This window comes from Moschus berezovskii, chromosome 13 (genome assembly GCF_049115385.1).
Source record: "Moschus berezovskii isolate FMDL1 chromosome 13, NW_MosBer_1.0, whole genome shotgun sequence".
NCBI classification, from domain to species: domain Eukaryota; kingdom Metazoa; phylum Chordata; class Mammalia; order Artiodactyla; family Moschidae; genus Moschus; species Moschus berezovskii.
In genome coordinates, this window is record NC_142472.1 from 68,622,146 (window position 1) to 68,638,025 (window position 15,880).

Below are 15,880 nucleotides of genomic sequence, written 5' to 3' on the forward strand. Positions count from 1 at the left end.
GACATCCTGGAATGTGAAGTCAAGTGGGCCTCAGGAAGCATCACTATGAACAAAGCTAGTGGAGGTGATGGAATTCCTGTTGAGCTATTTCAAATCCTAAAAGATGATGCTGTGAAAGCGCTGCACTCAGTATGCCAGCAAATTTGGAAAACTCAGCAGTGGCCATGGGACTGGAAAAGGTCAGTTTTCATTCTAATCCCAAAGAAAGACAATGCCAAAGAATGCTCAAACTACCACACAATTGTACTCATCTCACATGCTAGCAAAGTAATGCTCAAAATTCTCCAAGCCAGGCTTCAACAGTATGTGAACCATGAACTTCCAGATGTTCAAGCTGGATTTAGAAAAGGCAGAGGAACCAGAGATCAAATTGCCAACATCCATTGGCTCATTGAAAAAGCAAGAGAGTTCCAGAAAAACATCTATTTCTGCTTTATTGACTATGCCAAAGCCTTTGACTGTGTGGATCACAATAAACTGTGGAAAATTCTGAAAGAGATGGGAACACCAGACCACCTGGCCTGCCTCTTAAGAAACTTGTATGCAGGTCAGGAAGCAACAGTTAGAACTGAACATGGAACAACAGACTGGTTCCAAATAGGAAAAGGAGTACGTCAAGGCTGCATATTGTCAATCTGCTTATTTAACTTATATGCAGAGTACATCATGAGAAATGCTGGGCTGGAAGAAGCACAAGCTGAAATCAAGATTGCTGGGAGAAATATCAATAACCTCAGATATGCAGATGAAACCACCCTTATGGCAGAAAGTGAAGAAGAACTAAAGAGCCTCTTGATGAAAGTGAAAGAGGAGAGTGAAAAAGTTGGCTTAAAGTTCAACATTCAGAAAACTAAGATCATGGCATCTGGTCCCATCACTTCATGGTAAATAGATGGAGAAACAGTGGAAACAGTGTCAGACTTTATATTTTTGGGCTCCAAAATCACTGCAGATGATGACTGCCGCCATGAAATTAAAAGACCCTTACTCCTTGGAAGGAAAGCTATGACCAACCTAGATAGTGTATTAAAAAGCAAAGACATTACTTTGCCAACAAAGGTCTGTCTAGTCAAGGCTATGGTTTTTCCAGTAGTCATGTATGGATGTGAAAGTTGGACTATAAAGAAAGCTGAGCACCAAAGAACTGATGGTTTTGAACTGTGGTGTTAGAGAAGACTCTTGAGAGTCCCTTGCACTGCAAGGAGATCCAACCTTTCCATTCTAAAGGAATTCAGTCCTGAATATTCATTGATGTTGAAGCTGAAACTCCAATACTTTGGCCACCTGATGCGAAGAACTGACTCATTCGAAAAGACCTTGATGCTGAGAAAGATTGAAGGCAGTAGGAGAAGGGGACGACAGAGGATGAGATGGTTGGATGGCATCACTGACTCAATGGACATGAGTTTGAGTAAACTCTGGGAGCTGGTGATGGACAGGGAGGCCTGGCGTGCTGCTATCTATGGGATTGCAAAGAGTCAGACACGACTGAGCGACTGAACTGAACTGAACTGAGGGAAACGTGGCATGCTGCAGTTCGTGGGGTCTCAAAAAGTTGGACATGACTGAGCAACTAAACAGCAACAACATGTTCTAGAAATTAAATAATATAAAATTCCTAAAATTCTGATATAATTGTCAACTACAAACTGGCACTTACCAAGAGCATTGCCAATGACTGAACAACAAAGGCATTTGCCATCTGATATGAAGACTGAAACCCACACTGCGATAGCTGTTGACCTTCAACACCCACTGAGGGAGTTCAGGTGGAGTGAGGTACTCTGTGCTCCAGGGAATCTGGTGGGACAGGACTTTAGATAGTTGGATGTTTTTAGGAACAGATTTTATGGTCTCAATCCTTGCATCTCCTCATATTTCAGTTCAGTTCAGTTCATTTCAGTCGCTCAGTTGTGTCCGACTCTCTGCGACCCCATGAATCACAGCACACCAGGCCTCCCTATCCATCACCAACTCCCGGAGTTCACTCAAACTCATGTCCACAGAGTCGGTGATGCCATCCAGCCATCTCATTCTCTGTTGTCCCCGTCTCCTCCCACCCCCAACCTTTCCCAGCATCAGAGTCTTTTCCAGTGAGTCAACTCGTCGCATGAGGTGGCCAAAGTATTGCAGTTTCAGCTTTAGCATCAGTCCTTCCAATGAACACCCAGGATTGATCTCCTTTAGAATGGACTGGTTGGGTATGGATGTGAGAGTTGGACTGTGAAGAAAGCTGATCGCCAAAGAATTGATGCTTTTGAACTGTGGTGCTGGAGAAGACTCCTGAGAGTCCCTTATACTGCTAGGAGATCCAACATGGTATTGAACTCGCTTCACCAAAACCTTATATATTCCCCTACCGCAGCTTTGGAGCAGCTTCTCAGAGCTATCTGAGATGTTGCCTCCTGGGCTGCAGTCCTCATTTTGCCTCAAATAAAACTTAACTCACAACTCTTGAGTTGTATATCTTTTTTTGTCGACATAATGTTATCAATCATAATTTTTAAATGTATGTCACAGAAATAACTAAATTTATTTGTCAATTGCTGTTTTTTGTGTGTGTCTGTCTGTGACCTTTCACTCGACCATGGCTGTTTTTTAGTCTTTTGTCATTTGTCGATGGTTATTGCTTTACCCTGTTGCTTTTGCAAAAGTGTTCCTACAAAATTGCTTCAAAGATATTGCAAAATATCTTTGAAGAAACTCATGGAGAAGACCCTGACCAGTACTTTAGAATGAGGTTTTCTGATAACTTGAAGATCATAATAATAAACAAAGTAAGAATTTCTAAAACTCTGATGGAAAACTGATGAATTTATAAAACTGCTAATAAAAGATCAAGATAAATAAGGATTACAGGCTACTAAATGAACTGATGAGGATGACTATAATTTTTATGACTTCATATAAAACACTGCTGTTTCTTTCATGTTTTCTTCTGAGATTCAAAGGACTCCCTTTTCTCCTCTCTTTAAAGCAATCTATCAATAACTTATGACAATTTGGTAAAGGGGATCTTTGCAACAAAAGTTAGCACACTTACATTTTTCTCCTTACCTGATCCCTCCAGAATTTTTAATTTCTTATTAAAGATTTTTATTTTTCATGACAATGTTTGTATTTGTCTGTGTTCAAAAGGAATCTAATCTCCTTACTGTTGTTGTTTAGTGGCTAAGTCATACCCAACTCTTTTGCAACCCCATGGACTGTAGCCTGCCTGGCTCCTCTGTCCATGGGACTTCCCAGGCAAGAATACTGGAGTGGGTTGCCGTTTACTTCTCCAGGAGATCTTCGTGGAATAGGGGTTGAACTCGTTTCCTGAATAGGCAAGCAAATTCTTTACCATTGAGCCAGGGCACAATTGGACAAGTTCTTACCTTGAGTTCTTAGCCTTGAGAGGCTTTCCCCCCTCCCCATCTTTGCTTTTATTGATTTATTTTGAGAATCTTTGGAAAGTTCAAGCTGAGATTCCTAACTAAAGTTCTAGCAGAGATATAAAATAATATAGTCAATCACTACTCGTGCTGCACTTATATAAATAATCAGGTCAAGTTTACTGAAACTAAGCTTAATTTGCAAACAAATTCGTCTTACTGTAATCAGCTGTGATTTAAAAAATAGGGGAAGATTATAGAGAGAAAAAATTGTGTTTTATTAATACACCTTTTTGGATAGCAGATTCTAGTGCTGTCATCTTTAAGGTTTTGTTTTCTACCTATTCACTGGAATGAAAACTGAATTCTTCTAGTTTCCTCCAATATTTGACTGAAGGAAATGGCAACCTACTCCAGTACTCTTGCCTGGAAAATTCCATGGATGGAGGAGCCTGGTGGGCTACAGTCCATGGGGTCGCAAAGAGTTGGACCCGACTGAGCAACTTCACTGCTGCTGCTAAGTCGCTCAGTTGTGTCTGATACTGTGCGACCCCATAGACGGCAGCCCACCAGGCTCCTCGTCCATGGGATTTTCCAGGCAAGAGTATTGGAGTGGGTTGCCATTGCCTTCTCCGAATGTTTGGCTAGAACTTCCCAAATAAACATTTCTGATTTTTTCCCATTTTGACTTGTAAACAAAAACTGTCCTTTTTCCCAAAGTCATGCAAACCAAAGCTGGACAAGTTAAAATAAACTTCAGAGGAATCATCACAACAGCTCACGTGTGGCCCATTTTGTTCCTGTTGCTATATGATCACTTAGAAAAATCACCCGAGATATTCACGCTGCAAACCAGGAAAACCTATTGCTGCTGCTTGCCCGCCTTCCACCTGAAGAAAGGCAAACTCAACATTGAAAATTTTCCATACTGGCTGCTCTCCAAACTCAGAAACTGAATTTATAGTTTGCTCAGAAATGGAATTTATACTTTTATATTAACCTTTATTTTTCTTTTGTTTCCATGGAAACTACTCTCATTAAATTACCTGGTTGCTCACACTCTGTGCTGTGTGCTCAGTCACTTCAGTCATGTCCAACTCTTTGTGACCTCATGGACTGTAACCTGCCAGGCTCCACTGTCCATGGGATTCTCCAGGCAAGACTATTGGAGTAGGTTGCCGTTTCCTTCTCCAGGAGATTTTCCCTACCCAAGGATCAAACCCACATCTCCTGCTAGTCTCCCTCATTGTACGTGGATTCTTTACTGCTGGGTCAGTGGGGAAGCCCAACTTACACCCTATAGAAGCTTAATCTTAGTGGAAACTCACCTTCAGTACCATCTCTTGAATTACAACATCCTCATGTTCATCTTGCCACCATGAGAACATGGGGATCTGTGTTTGCTATTACATCATGTTGAGTCCATGTAAATAAGTTTAAAAGTTTAAACCCAATTACACGTTATCCAAAAAATTGTAAATAGAGGTAAAACTTGCATCTGATTATAACCCATTTGAATTTTTAATTGCTTAAATCTTGTCTCCTGGGGATCTCTGCTACAGGCAACTTTCCAATACTTGGCTATTAGTTTCCTTGTAGTTATCATATTAACCGCCGGAGGACATTGCATTCTCTTGAGGATTTTTAAAGCCTGTCAGAGCCGCTCTCACGCGAAGTGGTATCAATCACAATCAGACAACCGGATGAAATCAACAATAACCACATAAATAATGAAGATGATGACCACATGGCCCTCTGGCCTTATGCTTCAACTAATGGACACAGCGAATATGCCATTCTTTGGCCTGACTATCCATCAACAGTAGGTAAATGAGAGTAATGCTATATCAGTTGGTGATACTCTCAGGCTGCTGAAAGAATGACCAAAAGGACCATAAAAAAGGCTGAGCGTGGAAGAATTGAAGCTTTTGACTATGTGCAGAAGAAGACTCTTGAGAGTCCTTTGGACAGCAAGGAAATCAAATCAGTCAATCCTAAAGGAACTCACCCCTGAATATAAATTGGAAGGACTGATGCTTAAGTTGAAGCTCCAATATTTTGGCCACCTGATGTGAAGAGCCAACTCACTGGAAAAGACCCTGATACTGGGAAAGACTGAGGGCAGGAGAAGGGGACGACAGAGGATGAGATGGTTGGATGGCATCACCAACTCAATGGACATGAGTTTGAGCAAACTTTGGGAGATGGTGAAGGACAGGGAAGCATGGTATGCTGCAGTCCATGGGGTCGCCAAGAGTTTGACACAATTTAGTGACTAAACAACAATTAAAATAAACAATAAATGGAGACCAGCCTTGAAAAACAAAACCAGTTTAGTTATATGAAGCTTAATTTTGTTTACTGGCAAGACTAACACTGCTGGGGTCATTTCTTGCTTATGCCTCTGGAAATCATAAGCAAAACTTGAACTGTTTCCCAAGACTGATATGAGGCAATCACCGAAAATTCTGATATTGCAACTAATCACTGTGAAAAATGAACCAATCACTGCGAAGAATGAGCGGTTACTACTTTCTCCCTATAGAAGCTGCTTTATAACAATATACTTTTGCATCTCATTCCAGGTTTTGATTTGAATCCTCCCAGTCTATAGTACCTTTTCAATATGTGCACAATAAACTTTTACTAATTACTACTTCAGGGATTCATCGGCTTTGCTTCAGCTATTCCTGAATGTTCAAAATGGAGAATTTAAAGGGACCCCCAAAGAGCCAAAACAATGTTTAAAAAGGAGAAAAAAGTTGGAGGTCAAACACTTCCTGATTTCAAAACTTACTACAAAACTATAGTAATAAAAAAAAAAAATGTTTAGGATTAGCATGAAGACAGATATATTGCTTACTGGTGCAGCATAGAGAGCTCAGAAACATCGTCTTTGACAAGATTGCCAAGACCACACTTAGGCCTGTGGACACTCCAGCCTTCATGTCTGTTTTGCTGCCCCTGCAAACAGGCACTCTTGGCCACCCTAGGCCACAGAGGTACACAAGATGTATCTCTAACACATCCAGGGAAGAGCGCACACAGCCCCTGGGAATATTTGACTGGGGAATTCTCAGGAAGGGGGGCCGAGGGGATGGGCACACCCTTTAGCCCCACAGACTCCCAGTCCCCTTCTGACAGAAAGGGCTGGGAGAGGACCAGAGCGGGGTGGACCAAACCCTGACACCCAGGGCAGTGTCTCGCCATGCCCAAGGCTACCAGCAGTTCCGCCCTCAAGGTCCCAACTCAGCCTTTCTTTTTGGTCACATGTCCTGTTAAGGAGCCCTCATGCTCCTTACCCACACTCCAGTCAAATTGAAATATTTGTTCATCTCCCAAAATAAAAAGCACTATTTTCAGATCTGAGAGGAGTGCAAAATGGTAAGGAGTTTATTGTGTTGGATAACTATATTTGTTATATATTATACAAATAGTTACTATAGTAACTATATTTGTTACTATAGTAACTATAGTATACTATAGTAACAAATCCTTCCTTGAACTGTAAGAAGGCTTTGATTGTTTTGCTTGTTTATAGTTTATTTGCTGGAACTATAAAAGATCTGGGGAAAAAAAAGATCATGATCCATATGACCAAACAGAGGCTCAGACCTGCTGAACCCTTCACTCCCCTCCCCAGTCCCTGCACACAGCTAGTAAATATTCCTCTAGGCCTGGATCCCAGAGCAGGGGTCTGAAAAGCTGCTAAGAGTCCATGATGCCTGCTTCCCCTTCTGCCCTCTGTTGACCTAGAGGCTGTAGGAAAGACAAACTATCTCTAGACACATGTTCATCCTTGGACTCCTCCGTCCCTGGAAACCAGTCAGTTCAGCACCCAGCCCCAGTCCTTCCCAGCCCTAGTCCAGACCTTCCTCATCCAATATGTAGCTCCCCCAAAATGACAAAAATCTTGAGACTTACGTAGTACATACTGGTACATGGTGTTAGTCGCTCAGTCATGTCCGACTCTGTGTGACCCCAGGGACTGTAGCCCGCCGGGTCCTCTGTCCATGGGATTCTCCAGGCAAGAATACAGGAGTGGTTGCCATTTCCTTCTCCAGGGTGTCTTCCCAACCCAGGGCTCGAACCCAGGTCTCCCACATTGCAGGCAGACTCTTTACCATCTGAGCCACCAGGGAAGACTTGAGGCAATGAAAAATAGGTCTTCCTTGAAAGCTCTGGGCTGCTGCTGCCAAGATGGAGAGGGAAGAGGCTCCTGGATCTGTTGCCTGAATGTCCCATTGCTCTCTGGCCATGACTGTGGCCAGGACAGTGCAGTGGTCTGAACTTCACACTGAAGAACTGAGTATGAGGGCAGGCAGTTCTCTGTGCTGCTTCTTCGTGGAGCTGTGGAGAAGGGGCTGAGGCCAAGCCTGTTGCTCTGAAAACAAGATTCTTCCTGAACCTGGGACTTTATTTCTAATATTTAATTAACTCAACTGGAAATTCACAGTGTACAAATATTACAACATTACTGTTCTTACTCTTAGGGGGAAAAATGCTTGAAAAAATAATTCTATAATTGACCACTATAGGTTTTCATTCCTTTCCCCAAAAGTCCAATAAATTGACTAATTTTATTGTTCCGTCACTAAGTCATGTCTGACTCTTGCAACCCCATGGACTGCAGCATGCCAGGCTTCCCTGTCCTTCACTATCTCCTGGAGTTTGTTTATACTCAGGTTCATCCAGTTGGTGATGTCATCCAACCATCTCACCCTCTGTCACCCCTTTCTCCTCCTACCTTCAATCTTTCCCAGTACCTTTTCCAGTGAGTCAGTTCTTCGAATTAGGTGGCCAAAGTATTGGAGTTTCAGCTTCAGCAGCAATCCTTCCAAAGAATATTCAGGATTGATTTCCTTAAGGATTGACTGATTTGATCTCCTTGCTGTCCAAGGGACTCTCAAGAGTCTTGACTAATGTACATCTCATTAAAATAAAGTTAAAAAGAAATTCAACCCTCTACTTCCAGAGCTAACTCTGCATGTCAGGTTTTCAAGGAGCAGAACAAGACTCTTTTTTAAGAATGATAAGGAGAGAAAAGTTTCTTCTTCATTTTTTTTCCCTCCCTACCTCTCAACATGTTAACCTCAGGGAGAGGAGAAATCTCTTCAAGATTTTATTTTTAGAACAGCCTAGGATTTCAAATAGCTATACAGACAGGATGAAAGGTACCCATTATAAACTCTTCCCTTGTACAACTTGATCTGAGGACATAAAGAAATAAAATCTCATTTTAATCAGATTTGCCAGGATGAAAAATGAAATTGTTTGTTTGCAGTAGACAGGGAAAGAGTCCATGGCTTTAAAGAGAAGATAATCCTAAGACAGCAGAGAAATGAATCAACACATTTTTCAACTAGTTACTCCTGATGACCTTGAGAAACAAATAGCAACAACAAAAATGGCAACATGTTCAACATACACAGTGCACAGAGAACTTCTCTGGAACTCTAAAGGGCCTGAAAAAGTCTTCAAAGATGAGAATCGACTCTAATTTTGAAGGAGATCTTTCAGTTTATTCCTGGATGACAAAGTGAGTTAAGGAGAAGTGGGGCCAATTTCTTGTGGATTACACTAAAGCACTAGTCACAGGGTCGTTGACTCAGACTTTTAGACACAAGCTTGGCTCAGTCGGTAAAGAATCTGCCTGCGAGACGTGAGTTTGATCCCCGGGTCTGGAAGATCTCCTGGAGAAGGAAATGGCAATCCACTCCAGTATTCTTGCCTGGAGAATCCAATGGACAGAGGAGTCCAGCAGGCTACAGTCTATGGGGGTCACAAAAGAGTCAGACACAAGTGATCAACTAAACCGCCACCACCAAGCTTGACTCTAGCAGGTATGTTCTCACAAACACAAATCTGGGATTTTTAAGCAATCAGAACCAGAGAGAATAGCTTATGTTCAGAACGCAAGGAAGAGGTAAACAGGAATCATGTTTCTATTTAGGTCATTTGTTTTTGTTCAGTCACTAAGTTGTGTCCAGCTCTTTCTGACCCCATTGGCTGCAGCACACCAGGCTTCCTTGTCCTTCACTATCTCCTGGAGCTTGCTCAAACTCATGTCCATTGAGTCAGTGATGCCAACCAACCATCTCATCCTCTGTCACCCTCTTGTCCTCCTGCCCTCAATCTTTCCCCACACCAGATGGTCATTTCCAATGAGTCAGCTCTTTGCACCATGTATTGGCCAAAGTATTGGAGCCTCAGCTTCAGCATCAGTCCTTCCAGTGAATATTCTGGGTTTATTTCCTTTAGGACTGACCGTTTGATCTCCTTGCTATCCAAGGGACTCTCAAGAGTCTTCTCCAACACCACAGCTCAAAAGCATCAATTCTTCAGCACTCAGTCTTTTTTATGTTCCAACTTTCACATCCATACACGACTACTGGGAAAACCATAGCCTTGACTAGACAGACCTTTGTTGGCAAAGTGATGTCTCTGTTTTTAATATGCTGTCTAGTTTTGTCATAGCTTTTTTCCCAAGGAGCAAGTGTCTTTTAATTTTATTGCTGCAGTCACCATCTTCAGTGATTTTGGAGCCCAAGAAAGTAAAATCTGTCATTGTTTCCACTTTTTCCCCATCTATTTGCATGAAGTGATGGGACCGGATGCCATGATCTTTGTTTTTTCAATGTTGAGTTTTAAGTCAGCTTTTTCACTCTCCTCTTTTACCCTCAAAAAGAGGCTCTTTAGTTCTTCTTTGTTTTCTGCCATTAAAGTGGTATCATCTACATATCATATTTCTCCTGACAATCTTGATTTCAGCTTGTAAGTCATCCAGTCTGCCATTTCTCATGATGTACTCTGCATAGAAGTTCAGTAAGCAGGGTGACAACATACAGCCTTGATGTATTCCTTTCCCAATTTTGAACCAGTCCATTGTTCCACATCCATTTCTAACAGTTACTTCTTGACCTGCATACAGCTTACTCAGGAGACAGGTAAGGTGGTCTGGTATTCCCATCTTTTGAAGAATTTTCCACAGTTTGCTGTAATCCACACAGTCCCCACTCCAGTATTCTTGCCTGGAGAATCCCATGGACAGAGGAGCCTGGCGGGCTATAGTCCGCAGGGTTGCAAAGAGTCGGACGTGACTGAGTGACTTCACTTTCTTTTTCTTACACAGTCAAAGGCTTTAGCATAGTTAATGAAGTAAAAGTAGATGTTTTTCTGGAATTCCCTTGCTTTTTCTATGTTGCCAATTTGATCTCTGGTTTCTATGCCTTTTCTCAATCCAACTTAGGTAGTTAGCAAAGTGAAAAAAATGAAAGCAAAACTTGAAAACTCATACAATTTAGAAAACAACAAACTTCATGTGCAGTTGGACTCATTCTGTGATAAGAGAAAAGAATTAGCCAGTGTAGTGGACTGAACTGTGGCACCAAAAACATGTCTACACCCTAACCCCAGAATCTGCACATGTTTTGGAGAGACGTTCTAAATTTATTCTGAATCAGATTAAATTATGTTCAGTATGGCTCAGTTCAGTTCAGTTTAGTTCAGTCGCTCAGTCGTGTCCGACTCTTTGCAACCCCATGAATCACAGCCCACCAGGCCTCCCTGTCCATCACCAACTCCCGGAGTTCACACAAACTCATGTCCATCGAGTCAGTGATGCCATCCAGCCATCTCATTCTCTGTCATTCCCTTCTCCTCCCGCCCCCAATCCTTCCCAGCATCAGAGACTTTTCCAGTGAGTCAACTCATCACATGAGGTGGCCAAAGTATTAGAGTTTCAGCTTTAGCATCAGTCCCTCCAATGAACACCCAGGATTGATCTCCTTTAGAATGGACTGGTTGGATCTCCTAACACTTAACTGGTTTTGATGTTTATTCCTTAGTTATACCTGATACACATCAGTTTAATTCTACAAAAGGCAATGCTGGTGTGGTTTACTGTGATGCTAAGTGTGGTGAGGAGACCCTGACCCTGCAATTGGGGAGTGAGGAATCCACAGAAACCCTTCAGGACCTCCTTCTTCCCAGGCCATCTCTTGAGTGCCCACTCTTCAGGCATCCCTTGATGGTGAAGTAGAACAAAATCTACAACCAGAGTTTAATATTGCAGTGACTGGACTTGTCCCAGTAACTTAAAATTTAAAAAACAAAAGCAGCAAAAAGAAAGCATACTTGACAGTTAAAGTGCTTCATCCTTGGGACTTCCCTGGTAGTCTGGTGGTTAAGACTTCCAACGCAGGGGGTGCAGATTCAACCCCAGGTCGGGGAACTAAGATCCCATATGCCATATGACATGGCCAAAAAGTTCAAGTTCTTCATCCTTTCCGTGTGGCTTCTCGGATGTTCAGAAAGATCACCTAATACTGCCTTATATGGCAAAAGGTGTGACTGATATAGGATCCCAAGAGGAGGAATCACTCCTGGATTATTCAGGTGGGCTCAAAATGCAATCACAGGTACTGTTATAACAGAGGGGCCGAGGGACTTCTGACAGAACCCCACAGGGGATAAGGCCCCCTGAAGTGGGCAGAGTGGATCCGCTGTCCTTGATTCCAGCCAGAAGCCACAGAAGCTGGAAAAAACAAGGAAGGATTCCCCTGGAACCTCCAGAGGGTGCTCTCCCAACACCTTGATGTCAGAAAACTGGTTCCGGAAGTGTGAGAGAATAAATTTTTTGTTGTTTTAAGCCAAATTAGTGGCAACTTGTATGACAATCTTAGGGAGCTCATATACCTACCTTCTCCAACCTTGAGGACCTAAAATTCAGGAAGAAAGTGGTCGGTTGCCATGAACCATCCAAAGGTTTAATCCATAGAGGACTTAGTTTTTATTAAGATAAAAATTCTCTTATTTTAATATTTTGATTTTCAGTCTTTCATGATTAATCCTCCTTTCAGAGGAACAACTTAGCTTCCCAAGGAGGGCTGGCTCCATGGAGAGATGCTGAGGCTGGAGGGAGCATTGTGTGCTGTGCTAAGTCACTTCAGTCATGTCTGACTCTTTGCGACTGCATAGACTGTAGCCCTCCAGCCTCCTCTGTCCATGGGATTCTCCAGGCAAGAATACTGTAGTGGGTTCCTACACCCTCCTCTAGGGGATCTTCCTCACTCAGGGATAGAACCCGAGTCTCTTGGGTCTCCTGCATGTCTCTTGTGTCTCCAGGCAGGTTCTTTACCATGAGCACCACCTCAGAAGCCTGACGTGAACATTAACAGCCACTATAGTCCAGCCAGAGAGCAGGAAGAAGGAGATGGAAGAGAACCATGCTGCTGGTCAGTCACGTGATACATTACAGTGCCCCCTCCCCACCCCCAGCACATACACACTTATCCTATTGCAAAATACTTTAAAAAAAAATTATTTATTCTTCTTTAACTGTGCTGGGTCTTCCTTGCTGCACTGTTCTCTAGTTGCCGGGAGCAGGGGGTTACCCTCCAGTCACAATTCAGGGGCTTCTCATTGCTGAGGCTTCTCCTATTGTGGAGCACAGGCTCTGGAGCACAGGCTCAGGAGTTGTGGAGCACAGGCTGTGCTGCTCTGAGGCATGTGGGATCTTCCCAGGGTAGGGATCAAACCCATGTCTCCTGCATTGGCAGGCAGATTCTCTACTACTGAGCCACCAGGGAAACCCTGCAAAGCGCTTTTAAAAAAAAAAAAACGTTGAGCAAATTGGTGATGTGTTGCTGAGTTGAGAAGTCTAACAGGCGGTTAACTTTCCTTGCAGAATATTGCATGGTAATGAGTCAAGAGACTCCAGGTCTAGACATTAAGGGGCCCAGCTGACAGTCTTGGCAAAGAAGCAAGTTCATTTTCCTCAGTATGATGTGTACACAGAGGTTACTTTGTGAAGGGGGTCAACAAAGGAGCCTGGCAGGCTACACTCCACGGGATCGCAGAGAGTCAGACACGTCTGAGCGACCAACACACGAAGATGGAGAAGCCCTCCCACTCTCCATTCCCTTATCAGATCCCCCTCCCCTCCTCTCTGAGCCCCTGAAAATCTCTTGCTTCCCATCCTAGACCTTTTAGAGGAAACAAAGTCGCTTATGATTAATTAGGGCCTAAGAATGTATTAGAACATAACACATTCTGGAAAAAGCCCACAGAATTAGAGCCTGAACAAAACACATGTACAGAAGAGAACCTAAACTCACGTGTTTAGTTTCAAATCTGGAATTTCTCATTGTTGCCTTCTGGTTTCCTCTAAATCCCAGCCATGACATCATGAGCCCAGCCTGACCCACTCTCAAGTCTCTCTCCCTGCCCTCTGTCCTGGCAACTGACTGCCTTCCTCATTCCCATCTTTGCCTGAGGTGACAGGTGGCTAGATAAGAACCCTGAAAAGGGAGCAAAGAGACAGTCTGGTCCGATGTCTTCAGGCTATGTTGTGTGGTTTTTGGAAACACACTGGGACTCCTCCATGGGGCAAGGGGAAGAAATTGAGGATACAAAGGCAAGTATGACCAGTTACTACTTGAACACAAGGATTTCTAGGATAAACTTAGTTTCCTTCCACAAATATCAGTCCTACGACTAACAGTAGTAATGTCAGCCGCTCATTTGTGTCTGACTCTTTGCGACCCCAAGGATGATAACCCGCCACGGTCCTCTGTCTGTGGGATTTCCCAGGGAAAGGATACTGGAGTGGGTAACCATTCCCTTCTCCAAGGGATCTTCCCAACCCAGGGATCAAACCCAGGTCTCCTGCATTGTAGGCAGAATCTTTGCCAGGTGAACCACCAGGGAACCCCACCATCAATCATTCTAAAAAGCCCCAAAACACAGCGTTTTCCTGCACTGCCTTCTGGACATTTTACTATGTTGTTTGCTCATTTGTCACTTCCTGTGTTTGACATAAATTTTCATTCCACTTTTCCCTCACCATACACTTTAACAGGTCTTCCCATGTCAGTATACATATTTTAATGACAACTCATCAACAAGACGCACTACAGTTTGGAGAATAAATCGTCTTCATTGTTATCTGTTTTCCCCTGATGCATGAAGCTGTTCCCAAATTTGGGGTGACAGATCGCTGTGGATGGCTCCGGGTTAGTTTCAATAACAGAATGTAAGGAGTGAGTTTGTAAACATTAAGCTCAACAGAGCAAACGCTCTTGAAATAAATGACAAATGAGCCGTCAGAAAATCCTAAAAAATATTCTGCTCTCCACATTCTCCGAGTTGAATCTGAGGCCAGGGTTTTAAGAACTACTAATATAGGTGGCTCGGGGAGCGGAGTCTCCCCTGATACCATACCCCAAGTCCAAGCCCCCGGGGGTGTGAAAAATCCTACTTCTTTCAAACTCTGGGCAGAGCGCATGCGCCGCAGGGGCGTGGTATTGCCGGAATTCCGTGTGGCTTGGCGGGTTCAGATCTTGCACGCGTGTTGACGTTTAGACCGCGGTGCTGCCCTGATGGCTCAGTGGGCCTGCTGTCAGTTTTCCTTTCCCATCCGGAGATGGAAGAATGACCCAGCTTGAGCAGAACATCTCAGGGACATCGGGGAAACAGAGGCATGGGACCGACTGGGAGAGGAGGAGAGGAGGAGATGGGTTGGAAACAAACTCACCCCAGATGAAGAGCTGGGAGCCAGACCACTTCACTTGGTCCCTCTGCCCCAGAGGCTCTGGAGCCAGTTGGGTGGCCCAGGGCCTGGGCCTGTTGACTCACAGCTGTATTCCTGTCTCTGCCCTGCTCTTGGTCTTACTGGGGTGTGGAACTAGTGGAAGAAAGGGAAAACAAGCCGTGGTATTTCTTCTCATCTGCTCCTCATGTGGCATTTCTTTTTTTGGCAGTGCTGCATGTCATGCCAGGGGTTGAACCCAACCCCCCTTCAGTGGAAGTGCAGAGTCTTAACCACTGGACCACCAGGAAAGTCCCTCATGTGGCATTTCTGATGGCAACTGTGTCTCCACTGTGGCTCCAGCTTCTGCTCCCCCCGCCCACATGCCAGAGGTCCAGCTTCTGCTGGGTGACCCCTGAGCTTGGGGAAGGCCATGTTTACCCTCTGTCCATGTAGCCTGTGATGGTCACATGGGCTGTTAGTCTCAGATACCCTAGTCTGTCCTTTCCTCTTTTGGTCTCTCGGCTCTTGCATTACCTGAGCAAACCTTCCCTGGTTTTTTTTTATTATTATTTAAAAATTTTTTTTGGTTGTCCCACGTGGCATGTGGGATCTTAATTCCCTGACCAGGGATTGAACCCCAGGCCCACAGCAGTGAAAGTGTGGAGTCCTAACCATTGGACTGCTAGAGAAGTCCCCAAACCTTCCCTGTTTTAAATATTCAGAATGGCTTCTATGTTTCTGGTTAGTCTTTGGTGACTGTGTCACCAAGGTCCAGGTAAGCTGAGGGAGGGGCTTCCCTAACGAGCTCCTCATCTTTGAGGGATGTGTTCACCACACTGACTTCTCCAGCAGTCAGCTGCTGGCCACCCTTCACGTGCCAGGCCCGTGCCAGGCACTGCCACACACAGGTTTCATAGGACAGTGAAATACAGTCCTATCTCATAATATCTATATGATAAGGATCCTGCATTTC